This window comes from Bombus terrestris, chromosome 9 (genome assembly GCF_910591885.1).
Source record: "Bombus terrestris chromosome 9, iyBomTerr1.2, whole genome shotgun sequence".
Lineage (NCBI taxonomy): Eukaryota > Metazoa > Arthropoda > Insecta > Hymenoptera > Apidae > Bombus > Bombus terrestris.
Window position 1 is genome coordinate 14,792,080 of NC_063277.1, and position 14,538 is coordinate 14,806,617.

The 14,538-nt window shown below is 38.1% G+C and overlaps 1 protein-coding gene across 6 annotated transcripts in view; it reads right to left on the bottom strand.

Moving 5' to 3' along the window:
- Window positions 1–14,538, bottom strand: part of LOC100644332 (zwei Ig domain protein zig-8) — a 43,154-nt gene that overhangs the window by 15,154 nt on the left and 13,462 nt on the right. The window contains exon 1 of one of the 6 annotated variants that reach the window (XM_048408335.1): window positions 9,204–9,387. The exons of 1 other annotated variant lie outside the window; for it this stretch is intronic. The gene's annotated coding sequence lies outside the window, so the exon portion shown is untranslated. Of the gene's footprint in view, window positions 1–177; window positions 2,308–2,871; window positions 2,893–2,956; window positions 2,977–3,012; window positions 3,033–9,203; window positions 9,388–14,538 lie in introns of those variants that run through there. 4 more of the 6 variants (XM_048408337.1, XM_048408336.1, XM_048408338.1 and 1 more) reach the window with 4 other exon arrangements.

Below are 14,538 nucleotides of genomic sequence, written 5' to 3' on the forward strand. Positions count from 1 at the left end.
CTGTAACAAGAAAAAGAAGATAAAGTGAGACGACGTTTTACTTTTACGTCATTTTCGTAAAGAAATCATTTGTCCAAAAAATTTCTCGCACAGATTTATAAGTCTCAAGACGCGTTATAGCTTTTATTTCAACCATTTTTTGATATCTTGTGTCGGTTACGATTTATAGCCACTTACATACAAGAGCCGACTCTGATAAAAGGGTTGCTTTCTTTCTTAGAAGTAAAAAATGGCCACGGGTTATGGCCAAATTCTTAGGTAGATCCCTTGTGCGAAGTTTCAACAAAATCGCCGTGTATTAGTCACCGGATTTCTCTTGTGAGTATCATTGCACGAAATATAATGTACAGCACGACTGTTGTCAGCGATACACTGTCTCCGTCATTTTGCCCATGTTATACACAAGCACGACAATATTCACATCTCCTGTAATCGATATGGATTCAAGTAGAGGGCTGTGACCCTTAGTCTTTTCTCGTTCAGCTTCAATCTTTCGCTGTAAGTGGCTCACCTTCGTCAAGTATATTCGACAAAAGAAAAGAGGACGTAAAAATGGATCACAAAAGTTTTTCTTGGACAAAAGATTTTCGATACTTTATGGTCTTATACGATATAGGAAATCGTAAATATTTTTATTATTCGCGAGTTCTTTTCGAAGAAAACGGACGAGCGAAATGATCCATCTTATGAAATATTGTTCGTTCAAGTAAGTTACCGAACAATATTATTTGCCTCCCAACTCCATTCTCGTTTACAGAATTTATAAACGTAAAATGGCCGTAAATACTGTCACTCTAGAATTTGTACAGATGGTTTCCTTTATTCTGACATCTGTTTAGTTACGCCGGCAATACAGCTAAGAGAGATCCAGAAAAATTCGATAAGTTTCCATTTGGAGAAAGTTCTATCGCGCATGATGTACACAAATAGAAACGTCTACCGAAATTTAGCATCGATTTATCACGTACAGTCTTTCACTGCATTTATCGTACGCTTATCGTATGGAATATCAGACACGTTTGACCTTCGGTTTATATCCACTTTCATTGTATTCTCCAGTTTTTTATTCCCTTACAAACTCCTTTGCTCCCGAATATCTTGCTTCTTTCATTTCATCGTTTGCTAAACGTGCGACACCAGCCATACATCGACAACCATTTCCTCTTCTGGAATGTAAATACAACGTTACAGGCGATGATAAATGGAAAATTAAAACAGGAACACCAATATGAATTTTTCTATCTTTCGTAACATCCAATCAGATTTTGCACGCCTTCTATTTCTAACAAACGATCTCTTCTGCTGAATTGGTACCAGGATTTTTATGTACACGAAACAATCGTGCGGCAATATTTAATAACTCAACGAGCGAAAAAATATCGTTGGAATAAAAAGAGAGAACAACCGAATATCACCCGTTTATCAGCATTTACATCATCGCGATAGTTCTCGCGAAACGGCGTACATTCTCGTTTCAATTTATTCCCATGTTTACCCGCTCTTAACAGTTCAAACGTACCGCAAGCTGTTCGTACGCCAACTCGACGAACTTTTGAACATAGCCCATCATTATTTCTAGTTGGCTACGTTCTGTAGCTCGCACATGTTGGCTGCTGCCCATGTCCGATTATTATCGTCACTATCGCGTAATAACTTTAACAATGAAACTGACATCCCTTCAACGGAGCTGCGACAATTCATGGAACATTTTCATTCTCGTTTCCTGCTTTTTAAGCAGGTCGCAATTTCTGTTCACTCTCCTCGTGCTTTTCGTTTCTCGTGTCTCTCGTTTCTCGTGCCTCTTGTTTCTCGTTCCTCGCCACTCGTCTCGAATCTTTTTTCTTTCATCTCGATATTCATAGCTGGTAAAACCAGTTGAAACATTCCATTAGAAATTCCACCGATTCAATGAAACGAAGGTTATTTAATTGGCGACGACGCCCTGTCACTTTTTCCATTGCAAAAACGTGTGACTTGAACTCGCCTCGCTATTACTCGCTTTAATGAGATTCACGGAATCAATTGTTCCTCGGTTGACTGGCCTTCGCGTGTTTCATTGCCGATTCACCTTGTTCGCGCCTATATGAAATCGACCGATGTACGACAATTTCGACTTGCCGCAGACAAACTGCACGTTAATTATACAAATTTTTCTTCTCCTGTTCGTTCCGGTATATGGCGCAGCTTGCACGCGTTGTACAGGCTATTATTCACTAACTTCAAACTGATTTAAATGATAGATAATCGCAATGGTATAACACACGAAAGCAAGCGTCATTTTGCCTTGCTGTGAAACAATGAATGTTTCTGGTAAAGCAGAATCCAGCGCATGAGCAACCACGCTACTAATTTAGCTTCGTGTGAAGTTAAGTGTATAGAGTACGTAATACACGCATACATTGGTAAGCGAACGTGTAGGCAAAATATATATACTGCAAAATGCAAAGGGATATGGAGGAGCTGAAAGGAAGGAACGGGATCCATGGTAATGATTTCGGTCATACGGTTTCATGATGATAGCCAGTACACTTATTTACATACTGATATGAACATCGGTGTAAAAGTTTGTGTAATCAGCTCGTGCAGATATACGGGGAATCGCGGCAGGATCGTCGCCGAGAGTTGAAATTGTACGCGTGTAAAATATGCGAAACGAGAGGAAGGAAGTTGAAACGATAACGAATGGAAGGAACGTAAAAGGGCAGCGATGCGGTGTAAAGACATTAAGCCGATTTCAGGTTAACAAGTATACCGGTTTCATTCGTCTTAAATGAGCGCACGTTTCGTGCTTCTCCCACCGCAGATTAATGCTCCTTTTATTGTTGAATAATATCGTTGAATAATTTAAATGGACTATGCGTTTATACCCACACTCGTGTTTCAACAAAACGATGAATCTTATTCATAATAAAAACGGGTTCCGGGTGAAAGTATTTTGAGAAGGAGGGTTCGTAACTCAACGCGTTGTATGTAGAAACAAATGGCCGTGTAGTCGAAAGATCTCCTGTTTACCGAATAGCCCGTGTCCTTTAGTAAATTGAAATGGTTCGTTCGTACACTGTATTCAAGCTTGCCGTACAACTTATCGCGCTCAAATGAAACAAGTTCTCACTCGGAGGCAGACAACCTCGGGCGTTAAAGACTTCCTAGAAACCGCAAATACAGTGCCACAAACTCATAGGAAACGTCAAAACTTGCATGTCGATGCTTATTTGAATGACTTCGGCGTAAACTCGTATCTAGCCGCGATTCTTTTCTCTTGAACAAGGTATGCAAAGCGTTCGATCTTCAATGTTACGTTTACAGTTCATTACCAATACGCTGCACTCTTATCCCTTTTAATGTCTAAAACGGTGTACTTCATACACGAGCTAGTTGCAGAATTACCCTCCCTTGCACCTCCCTTTGGCTATATCACACCGCGATAACGAAGATTAAGAGTAACAACCCAAAAAATGTGCATTGTTTAATCGTGTAAGGATTACATAAATTGCCAGGTCTTTTCAAAGCTTGCATGGAAACGTTTTAAAGTATTAACAAATTTAATATCCGCGCGATTTATCCAACTGAAAAATATACCGGAAATACATGACGTTCATAGAAAGAAGCGATTACAAACACAACGTGTGCACCAGGATTTATATAAAGCCTTATTGTACGATCAATCTCGTATCTTCTATCACTATGATAGATTTCGTAATGTTCGCTTCTATGCACAATAAATGATAAATGTGCGTAGGATATTTGTTGAGTACTGTATTTTTAATTACAGGGCGTACGAGCGAACGTTTTCTTTTGCCAAAAACTGTCACTGATCTATATCAGTAGAGCTCTGCGTTATTCGGTATCATTGGATTTGCGCGTATTAATTACTGGATTTAATCGTTGGTGAAACTGGTTTCAATATCCAGTATAGTAGCATTAATTTAAAATAACACGACCGAAAAGTTTTATTAGAGGTCCGAGTATACAAGCGAAATGAAGATTCCTACCGATGCTGAATAAAAACGACCTTTTAGTTTGTTTTTTAAAACTTTGACGTCTTCAACAAAATAAATTCTCTAAATAGAATCTCGGTAATATAATAATAACTGTATAAATTTATGCCAATTTTAATCAGTATCTCAGAGGTATACTTCACGTAACTTACATCAGTCATGTTTAATTTAATATGAGTTTGAAACAAGCGCATTAAGATTTGATCGACTGCGTTGCTCCCGTTGAAGTCAATTAAAATTCTATGATACAACTTAATCTATAATTTAAAGCATATTCGAAGGATGTACTGTGCCGATATTTATTTTATATATAAATCGATCTATCTAAAAATCGATTTTTGGCTAAAATTGACAGATGGTAATATTTAATAAAGGTAAATATATGACATACATATTCGATACCATTACAAACGTTCAATATTTTGTATCATATTTCTGTTTGAAAATATATTATTTTGGATTAACATCAAAATTGCAATGTCTGTAGTAATTATTTATTTTACCTCATTAATGTCTCTCGACAGTTATAACACATTTATATTAAACGTTAGCATTTATTATTTCGTAGAATGATTTTCATCTCTTGTATTGCAAAATCATGACTCTTTTTCATGGCGCTAGTTGCAAGTGACGATCGATCTACCGATTAATCTGTTGAAACCTTTGCAACGAACGTCATCGGTTAGGTGGGATTACCTTAATCTCTTGTCCACCTCCCGAACGGAGATCAGTACAGTTTTTGTGTGGTTTCCACGCATTGACAATATGTTCGCGTCATAGCTACCAAGTTTCCTCTTCGTTAATAGTAGCATTCCCATTTTCGAGTGATTTGTGTGAAAAAGACTATAATTTGAAGTAACATTCGCTTAAAGCGAATATTCTATGTAACAAAGATAAGCCCAGTCCTTGCAACTACTTCTTTCCAACTAATTAAATTTGCACAAGCTTTTTCTATTTGTTAAAAACGTTAAGATGGTTTCAACGGTGTATACAACATGAATTCTCTTTTACCTCACAGGAAGTTACAAATTTTTAATGAAACCTTTTCTAAACTCGAAATTTCCATTAGGCTATATTACTTTGTCTGGCTGAGCATCTCTCGGTTAGCAAGTCTTGTTCTTTAACATACGTATAATCATTGCAAGTAAACGTACACCAAATACCAACTACACAAAAATGTTAATTTTCTGGGAAAATTGCTATTTTTATTCGCTGGCTACGGTAAAAGACATCTTCCATTCTTTTATTTCTTGTCCTCATTTTTCTAAATATTTAAACAAGAATTCAAAAGGAAAACAAGATCGTTCAATGGCATCGTGAAGTAATTGAACGAACGAAAATTATGTAGAAAATGAGAAAATCGCGTTGCTCGTGCATATTTCAACGTGTTTTGGCACGAAAGAATAGTATCGTTAGCTAAGAAGAAAAGTTAATTATCGATTATTTATCTCATAAGCCGTGACTAGGTAATATAAAAGTGTTTAAAATCGCAAAGCAAATTCAAAGTTCATAAAGAAAGAATATCCATTTAATCGTTAACATTTAAATTACATACTTGCGAGATAATTTTTAGTATCAATGTTAAATAGAATAAAAATTTCTTATATGAAAATTCGAAATCCGAAACACTCTTCGATGAGTAAAAGCTGTCCAATTAGACTTTACTAACGGATTGTACGACTTGACGATTCGTTATCTTTTTTGCACACAATTTTCGCGAAGCAACTATCCTGTCCCTTAATCGAGATAGAAGAAGAATGTATAGATCCGGAGATCAACCCTGGGCTTAAAATAAGTACATAGGTCACCGCGTCGCCTCGTGCTGCCACGATTAATCATGGAAAAAGTTTATCGGTTGTAAGGAAACGGAGAAGTAAAACAAGCAGAGAGGACTATTAATCTTTAGTTGATGAAGCCAGGGTTGATTTTCACGATTTTAGAATTGGACAACTTCTCGTCCGATTCGTCTTTCGTCGATATCCCTGTAATTAAAGGGACGAGTTCACCGGAATTCTCCGAAAACGAAATGCACCGAATCGAAGGCAGAAACTTTTCGATTTCAAGTCACTTCTTCCTATTACGTATCGTTTCACTGTTTCTCTATTCCTATCCTTCTGCTTTTTATCTTTCCTTCTTTCAAGCAGTTCGACATACGTTCAACGTTAAAAGATACCTTGGACGTAATGCAAATTTGGCAGGAATTGCAAATCAAATGCGAAAAATTACTGTTTACTGTTTTCTTAAATATATTACAAGTAGAGAAAAGGAAGCTGGGAAAAATGTTGTCCTATTTAAAAATTTGGTTATTTCATTATATGAAAGTCAGACATTATTTTTAACTGGTGATTTTAACTCGTGCTAAATCGTGATTAGAGAGACAAGCATATTTGTTTTATTCGAGTATCCTTCCGTTTTCTATTAGAGAAGTACTTAACGTTATTTATTCATATCTTAATTATATCGAGTCAAGGGATAAGATTACAAAATAAATAATAGCAGTATTACGGTAGATGGAATCAACGAATTAACCCAGAAAGTCAGCCAGCAGTCCACGGACAAAATTGAGATGATCGTAAGTTCACAAGCAAGAGAAGCAATTTCTCCGCAATCGACCATTTCGTTCTTAGATAGCGCGTGGTGTTACGAATGCCGCGCTACATTGGCTTTCTTTACCTCAGATCGACCATCGAAGGAAAAGAGAACTTATCCTTACTCTCTGCGTATACGAAAACGATCAATCGTTTCTTTAAAATTCTCTTTACTCTAGGGATTCGCGTATCAAAGAATTTGTTTCCACGAGTGTACAGCTTCGAAATAGACTTTGTTGCCAGAATTGAGAAAATAAAGTTTAGATAGTTTAAAGATGAAAATAAAGTTTGTAAACTATTTTTTCATCAAGCAAAAATCATTTTGCGTGAGAAGAACGACTAAAATTCGTTCCACCGATATATTTTTCGTGTAGCGTTGAAATTAATAATACAAAAAGGAAGGAAAGAAAAGTGGAGAGGTAGGGAGAAAGAATTTGGACACGTCAAATCAACTAGTTGAATAGTATCCGTATATAGTAAAATACATAAACAGCACGAAGGGCCGTGTCTGCCAGCCACTTGCTCCAAAATCCACTTCTAGGCTCGATGAATTTTCTAAGAAAAGTTTGCGATACAGACTTCGTAAGATTCTCCTGAAAATTTGTTAGAAACGAAATTGCTTTCCCCTATTTTTATTTTCTTATTGAACTACTGCTCTGCAAACGCATTACCCTACTTCCGAAGTTTAAGTAAAATTTAACGTCAGAACTCAAGATCGAGTCAAGAACAGAAATTGTTTCGTATGCAAATGTTTTCAGATGAAATTAGACTACGTTCGGAATCTGCCTATAAATACAACAAGTTTATTTAAACAAGCTAATGAAAAACCTCATTAATCGTCTCAAAAGATTATTTAATAAAAGCGAAGCAGCTCGTCTCGAGATCGGGCAACAGAAAGAGATGAGTAAACAACCGAAGTTAAAATCAATAGAAAATATACTAGAAAGGCAAGTTTATTCCCTTCCGAGATTGTTCAACGAATTTCAAGAGATGTATTTCGCGGTGAAATCCGAATGAAATTCGGTCGAGAGATAATCTACCGCTAAAATTCCAGAATATTCTTATTATATCCGGAATACCTGCGGAACATCTTGCTAGTACTCGAAGAACGACGTACTCGCGTACGCGGATGCACACAGGAAATGAGAATACCCAAATAACTTCCGCTCACTGGTGAAAATCTTTCGTCGCATTTTTCGCATAAATACCGGCCAGGACAGCATCGAGGAAGAAAAAAGTTCGTGCGAACAAACTGAAGGTGAAACTTCGAATTACGATAGCAACTCTTTTGCACCAGGCGCTGTATCAATAGCGAATCTTTACATTCGTTACGCGATTCGTTGAAACGGGGCACAACTTTTACGAACGATCAAGCCAAATCAAATATCCAATCACCTCATTTAATTTGCGCTGGGCGCTACATTTTTCTCGTGGATTGTTAATTGCAACGCCGTTAATTCACTAGAACTGACCTGCTCTTTGACATACAAAAAAAAAAAAGAACCAGAAAAGAGAAAACTAATCTACATTACTACATCGTACAACATCGACAAATAAAACGGACCGCTAAGTCCGTAAAATCGATGAGTTTAAGCGTCCCGAACGATATATAGTAAATTGTTTATCTTCCTCCACCGAATGTCGCAACTTTCCTTTATGGTTCCACCTATCCATTGAAGCAAAAAAACCGATCGTTGGTGGTATTGCGTCCGCAGTTTGTAGCTCTTTCGGGATTATCGTGTTGGCACTTGCGGTAAAGAAGAACTTTTAGAAATACGGCCAATTACATCGTAATATATCTTAACGATTGCATCTTTTTATTATCGAGCTACGCACTAAGATATTAGAGTGTATGAACGGTTTGTTTAAACATTTTTCTTTTCCTGATTTTGAATTTATCGGTTAATGAATTTGATTATAAATTCGTAAAGCAGCAGAAAGCGTTCTATAAAGCTTCGAGCAAGAGATCCTTTTAAGGAAAGTAATTTAATTTTCATCGTATCTAAAGTGAACTGTATGGAAAGGCCGAAATCCAAACGTTGCGAGAGGAACCAGGTTCCAAACAGTTTCGTCAAGTTAAATCCTGCCCCGTATTCGCTTTGAGAACGGCGTTGAATCGCAAAATAAGTAAATTTCTCGAATAACGTTAACCGTTATCTCGCAGTCCGTCTCAGAGGGGCAAATTAACTAGCAACCGAGTCGTGCCAAATATTAAAAGGGGGTTGCGTTTTAATAAGGTACACGCGGGATAAATTTTACCGGTGATGAGTTTACACGCGAGCACCGCTACGCACGCCTTACTAATGAAATTCATCGTACAGCGAGAATTCCACTTTATGAGATCGTAAAATTGTTAGTATCAGATATGTACGACTTTACACGTGACGGTGACACCTGAAGCTACTTACACTGGGAGTTGACTTTGAATAACATTAGAGATTACCTCCCGCCTTGTCTATTACCAAGCGACTGTGTCACATTCTGCAGAAATGTTAGGACCTTCATTAGAATTATGCTTTGTTACAGTTATGCAATATGGAAATATCTTTGCTCTTATTAATTACGACGATAAACACGACGACGATTCTCTTTCTTCTAATTAAAAATAGAAAATTACCTGCTGTTTATAACAATAAACGACTCCGTCCTATGATGGCTCCGAAAGGATCGCAATGAGGAGATTTAATCAAAGTTTATGCAACGCAAACGCGGTTGACCGGCTATTTTACTCGCGGGTCGAATATCATTTCCGTGCAAGATTACCGATTTAAAATTCAATTGCACGAAAGTTGAGTCTCGTACATGGTCCAGACTCGACTGACTTGTCCGTTAGGGCAGTCAGTGACATACTGGCTCTCGTAATCCGATAACTATCCGCAAGTCGAAGAAGAGATCATGAGCTCGATCGCGTGCTCGATCGTGTGCTAGATCGCGTGTCCGATCGCGTGCTTGATCGCGTGCTCGATCGCGTGAGTTCCGCGATGCCCATCATCCAAATACCAGTGAACGCACTTAAGATCATACGATTCGCGGCAACTAATCGAATAGCTCGCTCCATTTTTATGTCTGCGAAAGAATGGGTCGCTGGGAAATTGGTCCAGCCCGCTAATTTCTTTTTCAGGAGAAAGTAGCTAAGCGAAGCCAGGTGAAGGAGAAAGAACGTAACGAACCCTGGCCGTTTTTCCGACCGCGTGGCTATGCGGTTCCATTGCGCCGGCCTAATTTCTCGTCGGCTCGTTATGAGCCGCAGAGCCGCGCGCACTTGTTACCCACGGCAAATTTACATTTCAAAACCGGCGGCTCGAGAGCCGAGTAAATGTACGTCGAAATTGACGTTGCACCGGCCGTCGATTGAACTGCGCTCTGTCTCTTTCTCTCTATTTCTCGTTCAATTCGCCTTCTCTCCCTCTCCGTGTGAAAGCGGAAATTATTACCGACCGCGACTACCGACTTATTTTTATCAACGGCGGGCTCGTTTAACCTGTAATTTATTACATCTCTTCTCGTCGTTCCGACGAACATTCGCCCTCCCCTCTCCACCCCGCCATTTTCCGACTGTAAACGTTGCGATCTAACGAAGTTCGATTGCCTTTCCGTCCAACTTAACCAACCATGAGCATTCTACTCTTCGAAATTCTCGATAATTCAATGATTCGCCGGAGTTCAATACCTCACGGTTCTGTTCTCCATCAGGAATAAATCATGTTCCCGGCTGACTTTATCGCCTTGGCAAAGGCTGGCCGCCTAGTTAATCGACCGGTCAACACGGAACTAGAATAGAGATGCTGCGACAGAACGCGTCCTGACGTCTGGATAGGACGACACCATGAATGTACAACCACCGATGAAAGGGCTAACGTGTTTTATTGCTCGGCTGATACGCGAAAATGGGGAACCGAACTATCGGTGATTGCAAACCCGCACAATAGGCCACTCCTATGTGGTTATTAATCACCGTTTCCTCGGCAATACTACGTACCGATTCGGTCTGTGAGACAGTCGTGCGTATCGTAGGCTAGTAATGATTTTCATAGTACTCGTCTGCTTTTAGAACGTTTTTCAAATAACAGACAAGATTCTTCGAATCTAAATAGAAGTGAAAAGAGAAATGGTTCAAAAGATAAGTTCGAACTTTGAGAATAGTCTCGCATCGGTTTCGACGAAGCATCATCCATTATAGACACGAAATATGTATATAGGTATATATGTATGTACGTCTAGAAGGTCGATGCCGCGCGATCTATGTACAGTGCACCTGCTTAACGTGGTAGTTGCCGCGCGGACACACCATCCCACGGGAACTGTGCAACTTAAATCTGATGTTTCTTACTAGCTTCATTAACTTTGTTACCGTTAAATAACCTAATCCTTTGAATATTTACAGACAAACAAATAAGTAACTAACGAACGGCTAACTATGAAATTGTTTATATATTTTACCTTTTTAGTTTAATTTCATATGTCTTTTAGAACTTGTCGAGTTCCGTTAAAAATCTGTCTTATCGTAAATATGCTTGTCAATTACGGTGTAGGTAATAGGAGCGTAGAAAAAATTCTTATCGTAATTAAACGTCAATGATCGCTTTTCGAATCGATATGCGGCGATTCCACTTTTCCCGAAAGCTTCAATCATGTTCTTTATTTTCAATTAGCGAGAACGACGCGGAGAATTCCAGCTATACAGCAGAGAAGATTTCAATTGCAGCGGATTGATCCCCTTTACCCTCGAATCAAAACGTTTCGAGAGTCCAAGTTAAATATAATGCCAACGTGATTAATGGATCGTACGTGTCCCGTTGAAAATTGGTCTTCGATTAATCGAGCTATGAAATTACTTTGTACCTGTATCGACGTATCCGATAAAAAGCACCGGTAGAAAAGCAGCTTTTTTTTCAAAAATGTCGTAATATTTGCAACACCATCGTCTCATAAGATCCAAACACCTCGGACAAATTACATTTATCCCTTGCCTATTATCAATTCTGACGGTCGCTTTGGATTCTATACGAATCTTCGAACTTCATCCATTCCTTTCTTTTTTCCCCCGTTTTTTTCGCTTTTTTTTTAAGCCAAGCCATTTCATCGAACTATCGAAAAAACGGTCTGCCAGCATTCACAATTTCAAGACGGATCATCTCGCTGAACCCGAAGTGAAACGAGTGGAAATCGGAATTCTTATTATCATTCGTTTCTCTTCGGTTCTATCTCTTTCGCTCAAATACGATAAAGAACCCTGTCGAATTTGGTGGTGTTACCCGACGGTTATAAATTTGAATACGGTCGATCGAAAGAACATTCCCCGGACGATTGAACTTGTTGGCATTTTAATCAATTAAGCGTCAAATAATCGTAAACAACCAAACAGTCGGTAAATCGAATATTCCAACAACATACTATTACCTCCAACAAAGCAAATATAAATATGTATGGCGTTTCAGTAAAATTTTATACGATCACAAAGAAACAACGTAACTTCACGTCGAATTGTTATAATTGAAGGAAGATACCGTCGAGATTTTCAACGAGGACTAATAAATTATCGTTCGCTAAGTGTACATGAAGTAACATTAATTACGAAATTCGTTCGTGTATTTTCCAATATTCCGATATAATACATGCTACGTGGATACATAATTAATGATACCTGTCCCAAGCTTCATTCCAGGTCAATACTCCTTTCCGCCAGTGTGAAATCAGTTGAAAGAATATGAAAATCAGTGGCGTGCGTTGCAGAAGAGTAAGGGGAATAAATATTCACTGGAAATTACCTTTTCCGCACAAATACCGCTCAACAGCAAAGTATACGTATACGATCCTTTATGGAAAAATTATAATTGCTTCGCGGAAATCTTTCGTTTTTCTGTTAACATGCTTTCTCCAGTGTATTCGAAACCAGGCAGATATCAAAGAAATTCCCGACAGAAAATGTGGCTGGCAGAGAAACATCGAGAATAAGCGAGGAATAAACGAGAAGGGTAGAGAAATTTTTAGTCTGGATGGAAAATTACGTCACGATAATATGGCGGTACTTTGGCATATGATAGCTACGAAGGAATAGCTTCGAAACAATACGTATTATCAGCAGAATTCCTTTAAGATGTTCCGATGTTATCGAGACTGCAAAGAAGCATAGAATCTTCGCTGCTAAGGATCGAGAAGGCTTTTTGAATTACACTGTGCAAGACAGGTAATTTACTGGAAGTCTAATAACTGGGCTTGTACATTTACATTGACCAGGCCACGTTAATTTGAAGAAAAATTGTGCCAAATTAATCGTACGAGACAACGCAAGGATCGTTCTTAGAGTAAGGCAAACATCTAATATTTTAACATGCAGATGCGACCGAGTAGGAACGCGCGAACGAAAATAATTTTGGCAAGTATGCCACTAGTGATACTCTTAAATCGTTAGAATAAAGAAACAAACGATGGAAAAAGATATTTAGAGATTCAATTTTTTTCTATCTGCTGTGCAGTCAGCAAACAAACGTTTAGGTTGATCTTCTTCGATGCATCGAATTTTTCAATATACGCGCACGTACATGACGCATGTGACGTGCATGAGTACACAGAAATTCAAATTGCATTTGCCAGAACAAGAAACAAAGAATGTCACGTATCAAGAACTCGAATTGAAACCAATCGATTGGCAGAGATACGAATCCTGGATCTTCTAGCCGTTATCTGGAAACCTAGCCATTTGTCACGGTATAAGCCATGGGATGGAAGCAGGATTCTGAACTACATACCATGTCTCGTAAGATCTCGGTGTGCAGGTGAAATCAAACCGAACAAGATTACTCGGGACGGCGTTCAGGGTCCTTTCGCGTTAATCCTTCGGTGATTCACCGAATTGGACTAATAGCTATGCTATTATGACAAAGTTCTCAAACGCTCTTCAATTAAATCTCGTCACCATAATTCATCAAACCATTATAATTGATATGCTGTATACTCTTAGCGCATAACGTTCATTAACAGCCTTCATAAACAGTTTCATTTTTTAACGAGACTGCGTATCAGATTTTCCTGTCGCTTCTGAAAAACGAAAAAATGACTACTAGTTCGTAAAAATGTGAAGAGAAACGTGATTAACAAATCGATTGCGTTGCATAATAAAATTCGGTATCTCCCGATTAATTCGAAATTCGTAACAATTTCGAAACGCGACTCTAACTACAAATTAATAGCACTTGTATAAATCAGGATTGGTCTCTCGATGATTAGATAATTGGTCACACCACTTGCTTCCTAACCACTGTATTAAATTGTACAAACCGATAATGACACTTCTTGCTCTTCACATGAACGCAAATTATTCTATCGTATTTGTTATATTACGAACAATAGAACTTTAAATAGAGAAAATTAATCGATCATAAAGGCTGTATTAAATTGTACAAACCGATAATGATGCTTCTTGCTCTTCACACGAACGCAAATTATTCTATCGTATTATATTACGAACAATAGAACTTTAAATAGAGAAAATTAATCGATCATAAAGGCGATTAGTTACTCGGTGATACACACTACCGTATTTTAATTATTAATTAACTAAAGCAAATTTTTTTGCACGCATACTAAAAAAAGCTTTTGATCTAAATTTCATTCGTAAGGTTGATAGATTCAAGCAGCAAATGATTTGCACTATTCTTAACAACGCTATAACTCTAACACCTTGTTGATTACATTCCATCCTTAAGGGCTTCATACGCATAATACGTAGTCGTGCAACGCGTGATCAAGTTTTCACATTGACATGTCACAGTGACATTATGCATTCTCAAATCTCTTTGCATTTCGAGAATCGTTCTTCACTCGATAACCGATACTTTAACATCAACATTCCCTCAGTCTTCGATCACATATCGTTCGAATCATTCGTCTTAGCTCACATACGCGTACAAATAGATTCACGGTCATTGTTTATATGAATTTTTTATGTAATT